Genomic DNA, 19,700 nt, shown 5'->3' with positions numbered 1-19,700 from the left:
ATACATTTAATTTGAATTATTGGATTAATTCAATATTTAGTACAAAAATGACGTCAACCATGGGGGGGTAGGCTGAATGTGACTGTCCTGCCACCTATTGGCCATAGAATGTTCTGCATTATTAGAGAACCAAATTTTCAGCATTTTCAGAAATTAAATATTTCATTATAAAACGAGCAGAAGCACTAACTAAATCCAGTTTTTAACCATTGTTTTGTTCCGTACTTGCTTTCAGTTTTGTAAAATGAATTTCAGTTTGTTCTACTGTAGTGACCGGAACCATGTCATAGACTGAAAAACAAATTAGCCTAGAATTTCTGCTCTCGGGAACGAAGGGATTAGAAAATGTCCGCTGAGTTTCCACCCCTTTCTCAATGCCATGATAACGTCCGATGGGGGTTGGCTCCTCCCAACTGGTCCCGTCAATCTCACCATCACTTTTGAGATATGTCTGGGGGGTGATGGATTCCTCCGGAAATCTGCTCAATATGTCTCTAATGGACAGTGGTACAGACGCCTACAGGAAGTATGCAGGGGCCTATACGTGGGCCCCACTAAGCACAATTCAAATGGTCATTCATCCTAGAGAGATCAACTGCTGTTTGACTTGGAGATACAGCAACAAGAGAGCAAAAAATAACTCAATCCTGGGAATGATCAGCCAGACTGGCCTGTGATTCCCCTCTTCAGGGTGTCGAGGAACCACTCCAAAATTACAGCAGATCTGCTGGGTGGGCACCTCTGTAGCACCAATACAGGCAAGAGTGCCTTCCCTTAATATGCAAATGACACCACCCCCCGGATGGGGACAAAATTGTGGGCAGGAGATCCCACTATATTGGCACCCCCGGAATCTTTATGCTATCATGTGAAATGCAGCATGCTTAACCTCATTGTAATGCGCTAAATTGTTTTTCATGGAAGGTTTTGGTTTTAGAAGTTGGTTTCAATCCTCCTTGGATGTGGGAGTGGTGCCAAAGGTCTGGAGGATTGTAAATGATACACCCCTATTGAAAAAAGGAGAGATGGATAAACCTGGTAATGACAGGCCAATCAGTCTCACATCAGTGGTGAGAAAACTTCCAGAGACCATTGTCAAGGACAAAATTAATTCTCACTTGGAGAAGCATGGGTTAATAAGGGACAGCCAGCACGGATTTGTTAAAGGCAAATCATGTCTGTCTAACCTGATTGAATTCTTTGATGAAGTAACAGAGAGGGTTGATGAAGGTAATGCAGCAGATGTTGTATATACCACCTTTCAAAAGGCATTTGATAAAATACCACATAATAGACTTATTTGGAAAATAGAAACACATGGAATTAAAGGGACAGTGGTAACTTGGGTACATAATTGGCTAAGGAATAGGAGGCAAAGAGTAGTGGTGAATGGATGTTTTTCTGACTGGAGAGACATATGAAGTGGGGTCCCCCAGGGTCAGTATTAGGACCATTGCTTTTCTTGTTATATATGAATGATCTGGACTTGGGTAAAGGGAGTACAATTTTCAAGTTTGTGGATGATACAAAACTTGGCAATGTAGTAAGTAGTGAAGAGGATAGTAACAGACTTCAGGAGGACAATGACAGACTGATGAAATGGACAGACACATGGCAGATCCAATTTTTAATGTGGATAAGTGTGAAGTGATGCACTTTGGGAGGAACAATGTGGAGAGGCAATATAATCTAAATGGTACTATTTTGAGGGGGGTGCAAGAGCAGAGGGTCCTGGGGGTCATATACACAAATCTTTGAATGTGGCAGGGCAAGTTGATAAGGTGGTTAAGAAAGCGTATGGGATACTTGGCTTTTTAAATAGGGGCATTGAATACAAAAACAAGGCGGTCATGCTAAACCTTTACAAATTACTGGTTAGGCCTCAGCTGGAGTATTGTGTACAATTCTGGGAATCTCATTTTAGGAAGGATGTCAAGGCTTTGGAGAGAGTACAGAGGAGGTTTACCAGGATGATGCCAGGGATGAGGGACTTGAGTTATGTGGAGAGATTGGAGAAGCCGAGATTGTTCTCCTTAGAGCAGAGAAGATTAAGGGGAGACCTGATAGAGGTATTCAAAATAATGAGGAGTATTGATAGAGTAAATAGGGAGAAACTGTTTTTTCTGGCAAGTAGGTCAGTAACCAAAGGTCATAGATTTAAAATAATTGGCAAAAGAACTAGAGGGGGAATGAGGAGAAATTGTTTCAAACAGATGGTTGTTAAGATCTGGAACTCACTACCTGAAAGGGTGGTGGAAGCAGATTCCAAAGGCAGTTTCAAAAGGGAGTTGGACATTTATTTGAAGAGGACTAATTTGCAGGATTATGGGGAGAAAGCTAACGTGTGGGACTAAACTGGACAACTCTTTGAAAGCTTGACAGGCTGAATGGCCTCCTTCAGTGCTGTAAAATTGTATGATTCCCTTCCCCTCTTTAGAGGTCCATCTGTTTACAAACTCTGTTCCAGCAGGGAGGAGATCTGCTCTAAGAACTCGGAACTATTCTAAACCTGGCTTCGAGGAAAAATACAACCTTAGTTTCATAGTGAGGATATGCTTGGCACCCAGTGCTATAGCTGAGTTCAGAAATTCACACACATGGGGCATGATTTTTACTTGGAGCCGGGAAAAGAGCGGGTGGGTAGATTTTTGTGTGGAAAACCCAGAAGTGAAGTGAGCGCAATGGAATCTGTGATCGCAACTCAATTGAAGGCAATTAATTTTGCTTCTGGGTTTCGTGTCTCTAAGCTGTGTAGCGGGCGAACTGCGCATCCGCACGATGCGTTCTGAAGGTCACTATTTAAAGGGTCAATGCAGGAGAAAGGAGGAAGTGAAGCCCAAGATTCCAAGAGATCAAAGGCAGCACTCAAGTTCTCAGATGCTTCACTTGAAGTACCGCTGGGTGCAGTGAGAACCAGGAGGGAGATAATTTATCCCAGTGAAGAGAGGAAGAAACCTGGTTCTGCCACCAAGGAGGCGTGGCTGGAGGTGAGCAGCAGGGGCACGGTGCCCAGGTCTTGGCTGCAGTGCAGGAAGTGGTTTAATGACCTAACCAAGTTAGGAAAAGTGAGTACAGTTGCTGATTCACCCACATCCTGTGATGTACAACACCCCTCACCTCCTCACGTTGTCTTGGAAAGCCTACTACATCACATCACTCCTCACACCAATTTAAGTTTCAGCAATAACCATCCTTCACTTTCTATGCACTTCCTGACCTCCCCATTTACGCATCCACCACTGCCACTCACCCCAATCCTGATGCAATGTAATGCATCTGTCTGATAGTATCCCTCTGATGCATCTGTACGATAGTCACCCTCACCCAATGCACTGCATCCATTGGGTGAATACGCCACCTTCAGTCACTCACAGGTCTGTTCTTTCGCTCCTTATAGGAGAGCACAAAACGCAAGGGAAGGGGCAAGAACTGGAGGTGGACCTCCACAAATAGTTCAGCTCACAGATGTGGAGGAGGATGCCATGGAGATAAATGGGACAGCTGCATCCCTATTCATCGAAGATGAAGAGACTGGGAACCCTCAGTTGCCTGGTGACAGAACTGAAACATCTTTCACACACATGATAACTTTATTTCATCAATGACTGAATTATGAGAAACTTTAGTATGGTGATTGGCAAGATTATTACTTTGCCAATGACTAATTCATATCGCTTTCGGTTGTCTTCCAGGGCCTTCACGCATAGAAGAAGAATGTGGCGAGATGGAAGACATCGGTTCCTCAGAGAACCTCATTCCTTCTGAGGGCACATCATCACAGGACATACAGCCATGCACCAGCACAGATACTGGCACTTTGGTGGGTCTTGTTAGCCACTTAGTTGTCACCTGCTGAGTCACAATTCACAGGTTCAGGTGGCAAAGTCTTCGGCAGTGCCCTCACGGGCTCCAAAACCCAGAGGTCATAGGCCAAAAGCATCTCAGCAGTCAGAGCAGGGACCTGAGCTTCCTGCCACTACCTCCGTTGAAGTAACAGAGGATGCACCACATAGAAGTGGTAGGAAGCATAAGTTTAAGCAATTGTAGTTCGCCAAGGGTATGGACATGGTGTTTGAAGAAATGTTATTGTTGTTAAGTTTTCTTCTTTTTACATTGGCACATGAAATTTATTGATTATCACCACTTCCACATCTTGCCCATTATTGGGTCTTGAGTGTTAAGTCGCCCCTTAATTATTTCATGATGAATGCCATACATGATGGTACCCATTGGGCAGATGTGCATTGGGTGTATACATGATTGAAAGACTGTTTTGTGCAAAGGTGGGGGTGGTTGGTGATGGTAGTGGTTATGCCAGATGGCCTGAGTATCTCAATGTCTTTATTTTGCCACTTTTGTCATGAGAACCTGTGAGAGATGAGGGCATGTCTGGCATTCCGGGCAGAAATTTGCACGGATGGTCTGGTGATGGGTGCCCCATCTTCATCTTCATCCTCCTCCTCCTCCTCATTCTCTTCCTCTTCTTCAATGTTGTCACCAACAGAGGATGATTGATGAGCGCCTTTGTCCTCCCCACATGTAAGCATGTCTGCTGCGCCATGTTGTGCAGGACGTAGCAAACCACTATGATTCTGGACACCCTTGCTGTTGAGTACTGAAGGTCACCTCCAGACTTATCCAAGCACCTGAAGCGCATCTTCAACATGCCTATGGCTTGTTCAATGGCACACCTGGTGGTCATGTGGCTCTAATTGTAAGACACGTGTTGCAGCCAGCAGCCTGTGGCAGGTGCCAAGGTGCACTCCACGGGGGAGAACCCTCACCCACGCAGGAGGCCACCGCGTCACATAGGGCAACCCCTGACCCCCACCACCCCCCGCCAAGCCAGAGGACAGACCGACACGAAACCGCAGCCCCAGTCCGAGGAACCACCCACCTATCCTGCACAACCCCTCAGACCAACGCCAGATGGGTGGTGCGTGGACACCCTCGGAGGACGAACAGCATGACCAGCCCCAGCAGCCTCGCAGTCCACGCGGTCCGCCGCAGAGACGTGGAGCCCCCCAACACGGTGTTGTTGCACGCCCACCTGCACAGCAGGAGGGAGGGCTACCGCAGAGAGAGACGCATCGCAGAGGGCACTACCCTCGCCACATGGTCCACAGACTGAGGCGAAGCTCCCCGGACCTCTCCGAGCAGCAGTGCACACGGAGGCGCAGATTCGCTCGACATGTAGTCGTGGAGATCTGCAGGCTCTTTCATGCCGAGCTGCTCCTGGCTGGCCCCAGCACCAAGTGCTTACCTGTCGCTGTCAAAGTCACCACTGCCCTCCACAACTTCTCCTCCGCATCCTTCCAGGGTGCAGCCGGCTACACCGCCGATGTCTCTCAGTCGTCTGCGCGGAAGAGCCCTGCAAATACACCTGCACCTACTCTGCAGTAACACGATGGGTGGCATCAGTGGTGGGTCCTCATAGTGATACCCAGGAGCGGGCATTATTGGACACAACAGACAGGATTTGCGGAGACATGGCAGTGGTGGTGCCAATATAATGTGTGATGTTTGTTGCTCTGAAATTCAATATAGGTAACACCCATGGCAAACCCTCCGACACCCTTGTGCACCCCCTTCATGCTCACGAAACATTTGCCTTACGCTGCCTACTGCACATATGTGATGCATGCCCTGTGGCTGCAGCACAGGTGGTGGCAGGTTGAGTGAGGCTGGCCGTGAGGGAGATGCACGAGAGGGTGAGTATGGGATAGAGCCATGAGATTGTATGAGGATTGGGTCGCGTGTTAGTGGCAGGATGAGTACTGGCGAGGTGAGTAGGTGGAGGTAAGATGAGGATGGGGTTTGAGTGGGTATGAGGGGTGATGTGACAGAGTAGTGTTGGCGATGCCGAAGGAGATGTGGGGTTGGGGCAGTGTTGTGGCAGATGGAGTGTAGGGGAAAGACTTCGTGTTCTCACTGTGGCTGACCTACTGAGGTCATTGGAGCGCCTCCTGCACTGTATGCAGGTGGGCGATATGTTGGTTGCGCAGGTGACCCCCTCTGCCACCTCGAGCCAGGCCTTCTTGGTGGCAGAGGCTGGCCACTTCCTCCCGCCCGCCGGGTGGAAGATCTCTGTCTTCGCTCTCCTCCTCACCCCATCTGATGATACCTGGGGTGAGGCATCATTAAACTGGGAGCAGCCTTCCCCCTGGGCTGCTCCATGCTGAAATTTGTTCCATTGGTTGCAGCATCTGTCAGTGGAGGACTGCCCCTTTAACTAGAGAGCCTCCAGCTGACAGATCGTACTGCGCATGCGCAGCCCGCCCGACGCGCAGACCAGCAGCGTGGACCCCGGAGGAGCAGGTAATTGATTCCTATTAGTGTGTTGCCTGCTACGATCGCGCGGGCAACCCACTAATTTCACCGAGCGTGTTGACCACGCTCCCGAAACCCAACCCGCCGGAAACCCGCAGGCCTGGTAACATCGAGCCCATTGAGGCAGAGTTGAAATCATTTTCCTGCATCAATAAAAATAAAAATCACCATTTCAACAACTTCAACTACCTTAATTCCTGCTTTAAATATCGTCCTGCTGGCTTTAATTGTTGACGGGACTTCCGGCTTCCTGAAGTGCGCGGCACCCAGATGGGTCTGGGTCGTACGCGTTTTTCAGCAGGTTGGAGCAGGGAATCCTTCCCACTCCACAAATCCGCGATTTTGATTGCACCACCCACCCCCGCCATCTGGACTTCGGGGCTAAAATCATGCCCTATGGTTTGCTATACTTTAAGAGGAAATGGTTCATCTTATCAAAGCAGCACTTTATTTTGTGGAGGTGTAAAGACCTGAGATGAAGCTTACTGACCCACTGATATACGTTCAGCAGTTAATAATTCTGCAATGAATGAAAATTGAATTAAACATCACAGTTTCAATAATTCTACAATGCTGCTGCCATAAAGTAAAACTTTTACAATATATATTCATACAAATAACAGTAATAAAATCAGTCTATATCAATGTAACCATTGAATTCATCAACTGAAGATATGAAACTGCATCTTCAACTGTGAGATACAGCTCTAGTAAACATCGTTTGTCATCTATGAAGTCTGATGCTATCCATAATATATTGATATATTACATCGAAAATGGAAGATTGTCTATGCAGAATTCATTGCATATATCTATCTGAACAAAATCATCTTAGGTTACCTTGTAACACTGAATTTTAGTGAGGATATGAAGCTGAGTAATGAATTATTTATTAATATCATATTTGTTGAAACAATAACATGCCCCCCGTCCAACCCCCCGCCCCCGCCGAGTAAACTACAATCTGCCTCTGAGACTTTAGTCTTCCTGCCAGTTATAATCCCGGTGGCAATGCTGTCTTTTCTACTAATCCCAGTCTCAATAATAAGATTGTCCTTTCTATCATTTGATGATAAAACTATACTTTTTGCCAACGCTAAATTTAATAGAAAGACAATACTTTAATAATACAAATGGCAGAAATAAAAGGAAAAACTACACATTTTGGAAATTTGAAATGAAAACAGAAAACACAGCAGGTCAATTTGTATCTGAAAGTGAAAAGAAGGTTAACATTTCAGGTGGAATCCTTGATCAGAACTGACTTGTTTTTATTTCTTTAGTAGATCTAAATTAGAATACTGTTGTAATGTGTCCAGGAAACACTTTGCGGACACTCAATCAGTTAATAACATTCAAATAATAGAAAAAAAGTTTAGTAAAACACTAAATAGCAAATACAGTGATGTCCAGATCACTGTAATTATAGCCTAGAAATGACTGTAAGTTATTTTATCATAGAATAGGATCATAGAAAGTTGCGGCACAGAAGGAGGCCCTTCGGCCCATCGTCTCTGTGCCTGCCGAAAAAGAGGTTTCCAGCTTAATCTCACTTTCCAGCACTTGGTCCGTAGCCCTGTAGGTTACAGCACTTTAAGTTTACATCCAAGTACTTTTTAAATGAGTTGAGGGTTTCTGCCTCTACCACTCTTTCAGGCAGTGAGTTCCAGACCCCCACCACCCTCCAATTGAAAAAAATTCTCCTCAGCTCCCCTCTAATCCTTCTACCAATTACTTTAAATCTATGCCCCCTGGTCACTGACCCCTCTGCTAAGGAAAATAGGTCCTCCCTATCCACTCTATCTAGTCCGGTAATAATTTTATATACCTTAATAAAATCTCCCCTCAGCCTCCTTTGTTCCAAATAAAACATCCCCAGCCTATCCAATCTTTTCTCTTGGCTAAAATTCTCCAGCCCTGGCAACATCCTCATAAATCTCCTTTGTACCCTCTCTAGTGCAATCACACCTTTCCTGTAATGTGGTGACCTGAACTGTATGCCATACTCAAGCTGTGGCCTAGCCAATGTTTTATACAGTTCCAGCATAACCTCCCTGCTCTTATATTCTATTGTAAACAATTTTACAACACCAAGTTATAGTCCAGCAATTTTATTTTAAATTCACAAGCTTTCGGAGGCTACCTCCTTCCTCAGGTGAACGATGCGGAATATATTCTATGCCTCGGCTAATGAACGAAAGTATCCCGTATGCCATTATAACCACCTTATCTACCTGTCCTGCTACCTTCAGGGATCTGTGGACATGCACTCCAAGGTCCCTTTGTTGCATAGAAACATAGAAACATAGAAAATAGGAGCACGAGTAGGCCATTCGGCCCGTTGGGCCTGCTCTGCCGTTCAAAATGATCATGGCTGATCGTCTAACTCAGTACCCTGTTCCCGCTTTTTCCCCAAATCCCTTGATCCCTTTAGCATTAAGAAATATACCTATCTCCATCTTGAATACATCTAATGACTTGGCCTCCACTGCCTTCTGTGGTAGAGAATTCCACAGGTTCACCACCCTCTGAGTGAAGAAATTTCGCCTCATCACGGTTCTAAATGGCATACCCCATATCCTGAGACTGTGACCCCTGGTTTTGGACACCCCATCCATCGGGAACATCCTCCCTGCATCTAGTCTGCCTAGTCCTGTTAGAATTTTATATGTTTCGATAAGATCAACTCTCATTCTTCTAAACTCTCGTGAATATAGGCCTAGTCGACCCAATCTCTCCTCATACGTCAGTCCTGCCATCCCAGGAATCAGTCTGGTACACCTTTGTTGCACTCCTTCCATGGCAAGGATATCCTTCCTCAGATAAGGAGACCAAAACTGCACACAATACTCCAGATGTGGACTCACCAAGGCCCTGTATAACTGCAGTAAGACATCCCTGCTCCTGTACTCAAATCCTCTTGCAATGAAAGCCAACATACCAATCACCTTCCGAACTGCTTGCTGCACCTGAATGCTCGCTTTCAGCGACTGGTGTACAAGGACACCCAGGTCTCGTTGCACCTCCCCTTTTCCCAATCTAACACCATTCAGATAATAATTTGCCTTTCTGTTTTTACAATCAAAGTGGACAACCTCACATTTATCCACGTTATACTGCATCTGCCATGTTCTTGCCCACTCACCTAACTTGTCTAAATCACATTGGAGCCTCTTTATATCCTCCTTACATCTTACATTCCACCCCAGCTTTGTGTCGTCTACAAACTTGGAAATGTTACATTTAGTTCCCTCATCCAAATCATTGATATATATTGTGAATAGCTGGGGCCCAAGCACTGATCCTGCGGTACCCCACTAGTTACTGCCTGCCACCTGGAAAAAGACCCGTTTGTTCCTACTCTCTGTTTCCTGTCTGTCAACCAATTCTCAATCCATGCCAGTATATTCCCCCCAATCCCACGTGCTTAAATTTTGCACACTAACCTCTTGTGTGGGACCTTATCAAAAGCCTTCTGCAAATCCAAATACACCACATCCACTGGTTCTCCCCTATCTATTCTACTAGTTACATCCTCAAAAAACTCCAGTAGATTTGTTAAGCATGATTTCCCTTTCATAAACCCATGCTGACTTTGTCCAATCCTGTTAATGCCCTCCAAGTGTTCTGTTATCACATCTTTTATAATAGACTCGAGCATTTTCCCCACTACTGATGTTAGGCTAACTGGTCTGTAATTCCCTGTTTTTTCTCTCCCTCCTTTTTTAAATAGAGGGGTTACATTTGCCACCCTCCAATCTGTAGGAACTGTTCCAGAGTCTATAGAATTTTGGAAGATGATCACCGATGCATCTACTATTTCCAGGGCCACTTCCTTTAGTACTCTGGGACGTAGATTATCAGGCCCTGGGGATTTGTGAGCCTTTAGCCCCATTAATTTCCCTAGCACTATTTTTTTTACTAATACTGGTTTCCTTCAGTTCCTCCCTCTCACCAGACCCTTGGTTCCCTAACATTTCTGGCAGGTTATTTGTGTCCTCCTTTGTGAAGACAGAACCAAAGTATGTGTTTAATTGTTCTGCCATTTCTTTGTTCCCCATTATAATTTCCCTCATTTCTGACTGTAAGGGACCTACATTTGTCTTCACTAAACTTTTTCTCTTGACATATTTATAGAAGCTTTTACAGCCAGTTTTTATGTTCCCTGCTAATGTACTCTCATACTCTATTTTTCCCCTCTTAATCAAACTCTTTGTCCTCCTTTGCTGAATTCTGAACTGCTACCAATCCTCAGGCTTGCCGCTTTTTCTGGCAATTTTATGTCTCCTCTTTGGATCTAATACTATCCCTAATTTCTTTTGTAAGCCATGGTTGAGCCACCTTTCCTGTTTTATTTTTGCGCCGGACAGGAATGAATAATTGTTGTAATTCCTGCACATGTTCTTTAAATATTAGCCATTGCCTATCCACCGTCATCCCTTTTAGTAAAGTTCCCCAATCTATCATAGCCAACTCACACCTCATACTTTCATAATTTCCTTTATTTAGATTCAGGACTCTAGTTTCCGATTCAACTACTTCACTCTCCATCTTAATGAGGAATTCTATCATGTTATGGCTGCTCTTCCCTAAGGGACCCCGCACAACAAGATTGTTAATTAATCCTTTCTCATTGCACAATACCCAGTCTAGGATCACCTGTTCTCTAGTTGGTTCCTCAATGTATTGGTCTAGAAAACCATCACGTACACACTCCAGGAATTCCTCTCCCACAGTATTATTGCTAATTTGGTTTGACTAATCTATATATATATTAAAGTCACCCATGATTATAGTTGTACTCTTCTTGCATGCGTCTCTAATTTCCTGTTTAATGCTCTCCCCTACATCTTCTCTACTGTTTGGGAGCCTATAGACAACCCCCACCAATGTTTTCTGCCCCTTGGTGTTTCTTAGCTCCACCCATATAGATTCCACATCGTGATTTTCCGAGCCAATATCCTTCCTCACTATTGCATTGATTTCCTCCTTTACTAACAACACTACCCCACCTCCTTTCCCTTTTTGCCTGTCCTTCCTAAATATTGAACACCTCTGGATGTTCAGTTCCCATCCTTGGTCATCCTGCAGCCATGTCTCCGTAATCGCAACTATATCATAACCGTTAATATCTATCTGCGCTGTTAATTCATCTACCTTATTGCGAATGCTCCGTGCATTTAGACACAATTCCTTTAGACTTGTCTTTTTAAGATTGCTAGTCCTCTTAGTTTTATTTTGCACTATGGCCCGATTTGTTTCTCGCCGTTGTTTTTTCTGCCTTCCACTATTGCTTCTTCCCTTTCTGTCTTTTGTTTCTATCCTTGTTTCCCCCTCCTCTGTCTCCCTGCTCAGGTTCCCATCCCCCTGCCATTCTAGTTTAAACCTTCCCCAACAGCATTAGCAAACACCCACCGCGAGGACATCGGTCCCGGTCCTGCTCGGGTGTAACCTGTCCCGCTAGTACAGGTCCCACCTTCTCCAGAACCGGTCCCAATGTCCCAGGAATCTAAATCCCTCCCTCCTACACCATCCCTGCAGCCACGCATTCATCTGGTATCCTCCTGTTCCTATACTCACTAGCATGTGGCACTGGTAGTAATCCTGAGATCACTACCTTTGAGGTCCTGCTTTTTAATTTATCTCCTAACTCCTTAAATTCACCCAGCAGGACCTCATCCCTTTTTTTACCTATGTCGTTGGTACTGATATGGACCACGACTATTGGCTGTTCACCCTCCCCCTCCAGAATGCCCTGCAGCCACTCCGTGACATCCTTGACCCTAGCATCAGGGAGGCAAGATACCATCCTGGAGTCACGTTTGCGGCTGCAGAAACGCCTATCTGTTCCACTTACAATTGAATCCCCTATCAATATAGCCCTGCCACTCTTATTTCTCCCCTCCTGTGCAGCAGAGCCACCCATGGTGCCACGAACTTGGCTCTTGCTGCTTCCCCCTGATAAGCCATCTCTCCCAAAAGTATCCAAAGCGGTATATCTGTTTGGGAGGGAGATGGCCCCAGGGGACTCCTGCTCTACCTGCCTAGTCCTTTTACTCTGCCTGGCGGTCACCCATTTCCTTTCTGCCTGCATAATCTTTACCTGCGTGTGACCACCTCACTGAATGTGCTATCTACAATAATCTCAGCATTGCGGATGCTCCATTGTGAATCCACCCGCAGCTCCAGCTCCGAAATGCGGTTAGCCAGTAGCTGCAGCTGGACACAGTTCCTGCACACATGGTCGCCAGGGACACCTGTAGTGTCCATGACTTCCCACATAGTGCAGGAGGAGCATATCACGGGTGCGAGCTCTGCTGCCATGACTTGCCTTATATTTACACTGCGTTCACCTATCGGACTCTCTTCCCGCTCTCTGGACTCTCCTTTTACACTGCGTTCACCTCTCGGACTCTCCTCCCGCTCTCGGACTCTCCTCCTGATCTCGGACTTTCCTTTCACACCGCGCTCACCTCTCGGACTCTCCTCCCGCTCTCGGACTCTCCTTTTACACTGCGCTCACCTCTCGGACTCTCCTCTTGCTCTCGGGACTCTCTTCTCGTTCTCGGGACTCTACACCTCTCAGTATCCTTCCATTTATTGTGTACTCCTTTGCCTTGTTTGCCCTCCCCAAATGCATTACCTCACACTTCTCCGGATTGAATTCCATTTGATACTTTTCTGCCCACCTGACCAGTCCATTGATAGCTTCCTGCAGTCTACAGCTTTCCTCCTCACTATCAACCACACGGCTAATTTTTGTATCATCTGCAAATTTCTTGATCAAGTCCCCCACATTCAAGTCCAAATCATTAATATATACCACAAAAAGCAGGGGACCTAGTACTGAGCATTGCGGGACCCCACTGGAAACAGCCTTCTAGTCGCAAAAACACCCATCAAGCATTCCCTTTTCCTTGCTGCCACTGAGCCAATTTTAGATCCAACTAGCCACTTTCCCTTGGATCCCATGGGCTTTTACATTTTTGACCAGTCTGCCATGTGGGACCCTGTCAAAATCCTTGCTAAAATCCATGTACACCACATCAAACGCATTACCTTCATCGGCCCTCCTTGTTACCTCCTCAAAAAATTCAATCAAGTTAGTCAGACATGACCTTCCCTTAACAAATCCATGCAGATTGTCCTCGATTAACCTGTGCCTTTCTATATGACGATTTATGCCATCCCTCAGAATCAATTCCAATAATTTGCCCACCACCAAGGTCAGACTGACTGGCCTATATTTACTCGGTCTATCTCTTTCTCCCTTTTTAATCAATGGTACAAGGTTAGCAGTCTTCCGATCCTCCGACACCATGCCTGTAGCCAGGGAGGATTGGAAAATGATGGTCAGAGCCCCCGCTATTTACTCCCTTGCTTCTCTTAGCAGCCTGGGATACATTTCATCCGGGCCTGGCGATTTATACACTTTCAAAGATCCTAAACCCCTTAATACTTCCTCTCTCACTAAGTTTATCCCATTCAATATTTCACACTCCTCCTTAACTAAAATCTCTGCATCGTCCCCCTCTTTTGTGAAGTGGAGATGCCGGTGATGGACTGGGGTTGACAATTGTAAACAATTTTACAACACCAAGTTATAGTCCAGCAATTATATTTTAAATTCACAAGCTTTCGGAGGCTTCCTCCTTCCTCAGGTGAACGAAATGAAATCCTCGAAATGAAATCGCATTTATAATTCACAGAACAATGCTTGGTGATGACAGACAGTTTTTTCAACTGCCCGTTGCCAAGGCAATCAGTTTGCAGACAGACAGGTGTTACCTGCAAGGTCTCAGAATATACAAATCACCAAAAAAAAACAACAAACAAAAAAAACAGAGATAGAGAGGTAGAAACATAGAAAAGACAGCAACTGACCCGTTATATTAAAAACAGATGACATTTGTTCGCTGGTGGGGTAACGTGTAGCGTGACATGAACCCAAGATCCCGGTTGAGGCCGTCCTCATGGGTGCGGAACTTGGCTATCAATTTCTGCTCGACGATTTTGCATTGTCGTGTGTCTCGAAGGCCGCCTTGGAGTACGCTTACCCGAAGGTCGGTGGATGAATGTCCATGACTGCTGAAGTGTTCCCCGACTGGGAGGGAACCCTCCTGTCTGGCGATTGTTGCGGGGTGTCCGTTCATCCGTTGTCGCAGCGTCTGCATGGTCTCGCCAATGTACCATGCTCTGGGGCATCCTTTCCTGCAACGTATGAGGTAGACAACGTTGGCCGAGTCACAGGAGTATGAACCATGCACCTGGTGGGTGGTGTCCTCTCGTGTGATGGTGGTATCTGTGTCGATGATCTGGCATGTCTTGCAGAGGTTACCGTGGCAGGGTTGTGTGGTGTCGTGGACGCTGTTCTCTTGAAAGCTAGGTAATTTGCTGCGAACGATGGTCTGTTTGAGGTTGGGTGGCTGTTTAAAGGCGAGTAGTGGAGGTGTGGGGATGGCCATAGCGAGGTGTTCGTCGTCATTGATGACATGTTGAAGGCTGCGGAGAACATGGCGTAGTTTCTCCGCTCCGGGGAAGTACTGGACGACAAAGGGTACTCTGTTGGTTGCGTCCCGTGTTAGTCTCCTGAGGAGGTCTATGCGATTTTTTGCTGTGGCCCGTCGGAACTGTCGATCGATGAGTCGAGCGTCATATCCCGTTCTTACTAGGGCGTCTTTCAGCGTCTGTAGGTGTCCATCGCGCTCCTCCTCGTCTGAGCAGACCCTGTGTATTCGCAGGGCCTGTCCATAGGGGATGGCCTCTTTGACGTGGTTAGGGTGGAAGCTGGAAAAGTGGAGCATCGTGAGGTTGTCTGTGGGCTTGCGGTAGAGTGAGGTGCTGAGGTGCCCGTCTTTGATGGAGATTCGTGTGTCCAAGAAAGAAACTGATTCTGAGGAGTAGTCCATGGTGAGCTTGATGGTGGGATGGAACTTGTTGATATTATCGAGTAGTCTCTTTAGTGATTCCTTGCCGTGGGTCCATAGAAAGAAAATGTCGTCGATGTATCTGGTGTATAGTGTTGGTTGGAGGTCTTGTGCAGTGAAGAAGTCCTGCTCGAACTTGTGCATGAAAATGTTGGCGTATTGGGGTGCGAATTTGGTCCCCATGGCTGTTCCGTGTGTTTGGGTAAAGAACTGGTTATCGAAGGTGAAGACATTGTGATCCAGGATGAAGCGGATGAGTTGTAGGATGGCGTCTGGAGATTGGCTGTTGTTGGTGTTGAGTATTGATGCTGTCGCAGCGATGCCGTCATCGTGGGGGATACTGGTGTATAGTGCCGAGACGTCCATCGTGGTGAGAAGTGTTCCTGGTTCAACTGATCCGTGGGTACTGAGTTTTTGAAGGAAGTCTGTAGTGTCGCGACAGAAGCTGGGGGTTCCCTGTACGATGGGTTTCAGGATGCCCTCAATGTATCCAGAGAGGTTCTCACACAGGGTTCCGTTGCCTGATACGATAGGACGTCCGGGTGTGTTGGCTTTGTGTATCTTTGGGAGGCAGTAGAAGTCTCCCACGCAGGGAGTACGTGGGATGAGAGTGCGTAGGATGCTTTGAAGGTCTGGATCGAAGGTCTTGATCAGTTTGTTGAGCTGGTGGGTGTGTTCTTTGGTCGGATCTGCGGGTAACCGTCTGTAGTGTTCCTGGTTGTCCAGTTGTCGGTATGCTTCTTTGCAATAGTCCGTTCTGTTCTGTATGACTATGGCTCCTCCTTTGTCCGCTGGTTTGATGACGATGTTGCGGTTGGTCTTGAGAGCGACGATGGCGTTGCGTTGTGCTCGGGTGACATTCTGGACTGTCTTCCGAGTGCGGCTGATGAATCTGGCATTGACGCATTTCCTGACAGCTTGAGCATACATGTCAAGCTGAGGGCAGCGACCCTCTGGAGGAGTCCAGTTTGACTCTTTCCTCTTCGGTTGCTGTACCGCGGATCCCTCTGTCTGCTGTTCCGGATCGTCGATTGTCTCATTGGGTTCGCTGCTGAAATCTTGGGGTTTGTGGTAGAATTCCCGGAGCCTCATTCTCCTGATGAATTCCTCTGTGTCTGCCGCGAGACTAGTGGGGTCCATTTTGGTAGTGGGGCAGAAATTGAGCCCTCTGCTGAGAACTTCGATTTCGTCTGGTTGAAGGGTGTGGTCGGACAAATTGACGATAGACTTCCCTGTGGTTGCAACCGTGGTACCAGGGGAAGCTTGGTCGATGCTGTTGGTGATGCCGAGTTTCTCAAGCTTCCTGCTCTTGGTTTTCATGTAGGCAGCATAGTTCCGTTGCCTCGTCTGTTTGGCAGTGTCTCGTAGCTAGTCTGCTGTGTCCTGAATACAGGTTGAGAGTATGGACTCTATCTTAGTTTCGAAGTTGTGGCGTCTGCTGTAGAGTTGGTGTATGAGATGGTTGCGGAGTGATCGTCATCAAACCAGCGGACAAAGGAGGAGCCATAGTCATACAGAACAGAACGGACTATTACAAAGAAGCATACCGACAACTGGACAACCAGGAACACTACAGACGGTTACCCGCAGATCCGACCAAAGAACACACCCACCAGCTCAACAAACTGATCAAGACCTTCGATCCAGACCTTCAAAGCATCCTACGCACTCTCATCCCACGTACTCCCCGCGTGGGAGACTTCTACTGCCTCCCAAAGATACACAAAGCCAACACACCCGGACGTCCTATCGTATCAGGCAACGGAACCCTGTGTGAGAACCTCTCTGGATACATCGAGGGCATCCTGAAACCCATCGTACAGGGAACCCCCAGCTTCTGTCGCGACACTACAGACTTCCTACTAAAACTCAGTATCCACGGACCAGTTGAACCAGGAACACTTCTCACCATGATGGACGTCTCGGCACTATACACCAGTATCCCCCACGATGATGGCATCGCTGCGACAGCATCAATACTCAACACCAACAACAGCCAATCTCCAGACGCCATCCTACAACTCATCCGCTTCATCCTGGATCACAATGTCTTCACCTTCGATAACCAGTTCTTTACCCAAACACACGGAACAGCCATGGGGACCAAATTCGCACCCCAATACGCCAACATTTTCATGCACAAGTTCGAGCAGGACTTCTTCACTGCACAAGACCTCCAACCAACACTATACACCAGATACATCGACGACATTTTCTTTCTATGGACCCACGGCAAGGAATCACTAAAGAGACTACTCGATAATATCAACAAGTTCCATCCCACCATCAAGCTCACCATGGACTACTCCTCAGAATCAGTTTCTTTCTTGGACACATGAATCTCCATCAAAGACGGGCACCTCAGCACCTCACTCTACCACAAGCCCACAGACAACCTCACGATGCTCCACTTTTCCAGCTTCCACCCTAACCACGTCAAAGAGGCCATCCCCTATGGACAGGCCCTGCGAATACACAGGGTCTGCTCAGACGAGGAGGAACGCGATGGACACCTACAGACGCTGAAAGACGCCCTAGTAAGAACGGGATATGACGCTCGATTCATCGATCGACAGTTCCGACGGGCCACAGCAAAAAATCGCATAGACCTCCTCAGGAGACTAACACGGGACGCAACCAACAGAGTACCCTTTGTCGTCCAGTACTTCCCCGGAGCGGAGAAACTACGCCATGTTCTCCGCAGCCTTCAACATGTCATCAATGACGACGAACACCTCGCTATGGCCATCCCCACACCTCCACTACTCGCCTTTAAACAGCCACCCAACCTCAAACAGACCATCGTTCGCAGCAAATTACCTAGCTTTCAAGAGAACAGCGTCCACGACACCACACAACCCTGCCACGGTAACCTCTGCAAGACATGCCAGATCATCGACACAGATACCACCATCACACGAGGGGACACCACCCACCAGGTGCATGGTTCATACTCCTGTGACTCGGCCAACGTTGTCTACCTCATACGTTGCAGGAAAGGATGCCCCAGAGCATGGTACATTGGCGAGACCATGCAGACGCTGCGACAACGGATGAACGGACACCGCGCAACAATCGCCAAACAGGAGGGTTCCCTCCCAGTCGGGGAACACTTCAGCAGTCATGGACATTCATCCACCGACCTTCGGGTAAGCGTACTCCAAGGCGGCCTTCGAGACACACGACAACGCAAAATCGTCGAGCAGAAATTGATAGCCAAGTTCCGCACCCATGAGGACGGCCTCAACCGGGATCTTGGGTTCATGTCACGCTACACGTTACCCCACCAGCGAACAAATGTTATCTGTTTTTAATATAATGGGTCAGTTGCTGTCTTTTCTATGTTTCTACCTCTCGATCTCTGTTTTTTTTTGTTTGTTGTTTTTTTTTGGTGATTTGTATATTCTGAGACCTTGCAGGTAACACCTGTCTGTGTGCACACTGTGAATTTAAAATAAAATTGCTGGACTATAACTTGGTGTTGTAAAATTGTTTACATGTGTGCACACTGATTGCGTTGGCAACGGGCAGTTGAAAAAACTGTCTGTAATCACCAAGCATTGTTCTGTGAATTATAAATGCGATTTCATTTCGAGGATTTCATTTCGTTCACCTGAGGAAGGAGGAAGCCTCCGAAAGCTTGTGAATTTAAAATAAAATTACTCTTTTGTGAAGACAGATGCAAAGTATTCATTAAGAACCATACCTACATCATCTGCCTCCACACATCGGTTACCTTCTTGGTCTCTAATAGGCCCTACTCTTTCCTTGGTTATCCTCTTGCTCTTAATGTATTTATAAAACATTTTCAGTTTTCCTTAATTTTACTTGCCAGTATTTGCTCTCTTTGCTTTCCTAATTTCCTTTTTAATTTCAGCCCTGCACTTTCTACACTCCTCTCGGCCTCCTGCAGTATTGAGCTCTTGGTGTCTGACATAAGCTTCCCTTTTTTGCATTATCTCATCCTGTATGCTTCTTGACATCCAGGGGGCTCTAGATTTGGCAGTCCCTTTTTCTTTATGGGAACATGTTTACTCTGAACCCCTTGAATCTCCCCCTTGAATACCTCCCACTGCTCTGACACTGATTTACCTTCAAGTAGCTGTTTCCAGTCCACTTTTGCTAAATCACTTCTCAGCTCAGTAAAATTGGCCTTTCTCCAATTTAGAACTTTTACTCTTGTTCTATCTTTGTCCTTTTCCTTAACTATGCTAAATCTAACTGAATTATGATCACTACCTCCAAAATGCTCTCCCACTGATACTCCTTCCGCCTGCCCAGCTTCATTCCTTAAGACTAAATCCAGAACTGCCTCCCCTCTTGTTGGGCTTGCTACGTACAGGCTAAAAAAGGTTCTTCTGAATGCAATTTAAGAATTCTGCGCCCTCTATACCTTTTACACTACATTCATGTCATTAACATATACCATAAAAAGCAGGGGAC

The sequence above is a fragment of the Heptranchias perlo genome, chromosome 15 (assembly GCF_035084215.1).
Source record: "Heptranchias perlo isolate sHepPer1 chromosome 15, sHepPer1.hap1, whole genome shotgun sequence".
NCBI classification, from domain to species: Eukaryota; Metazoa; Chordata; class Chondrichthyes; order Hexanchiformes; family Hexanchidae; genus Heptranchias; species Heptranchias perlo.
This window is presented reverse-complemented; position numbering follows the sequence as displayed.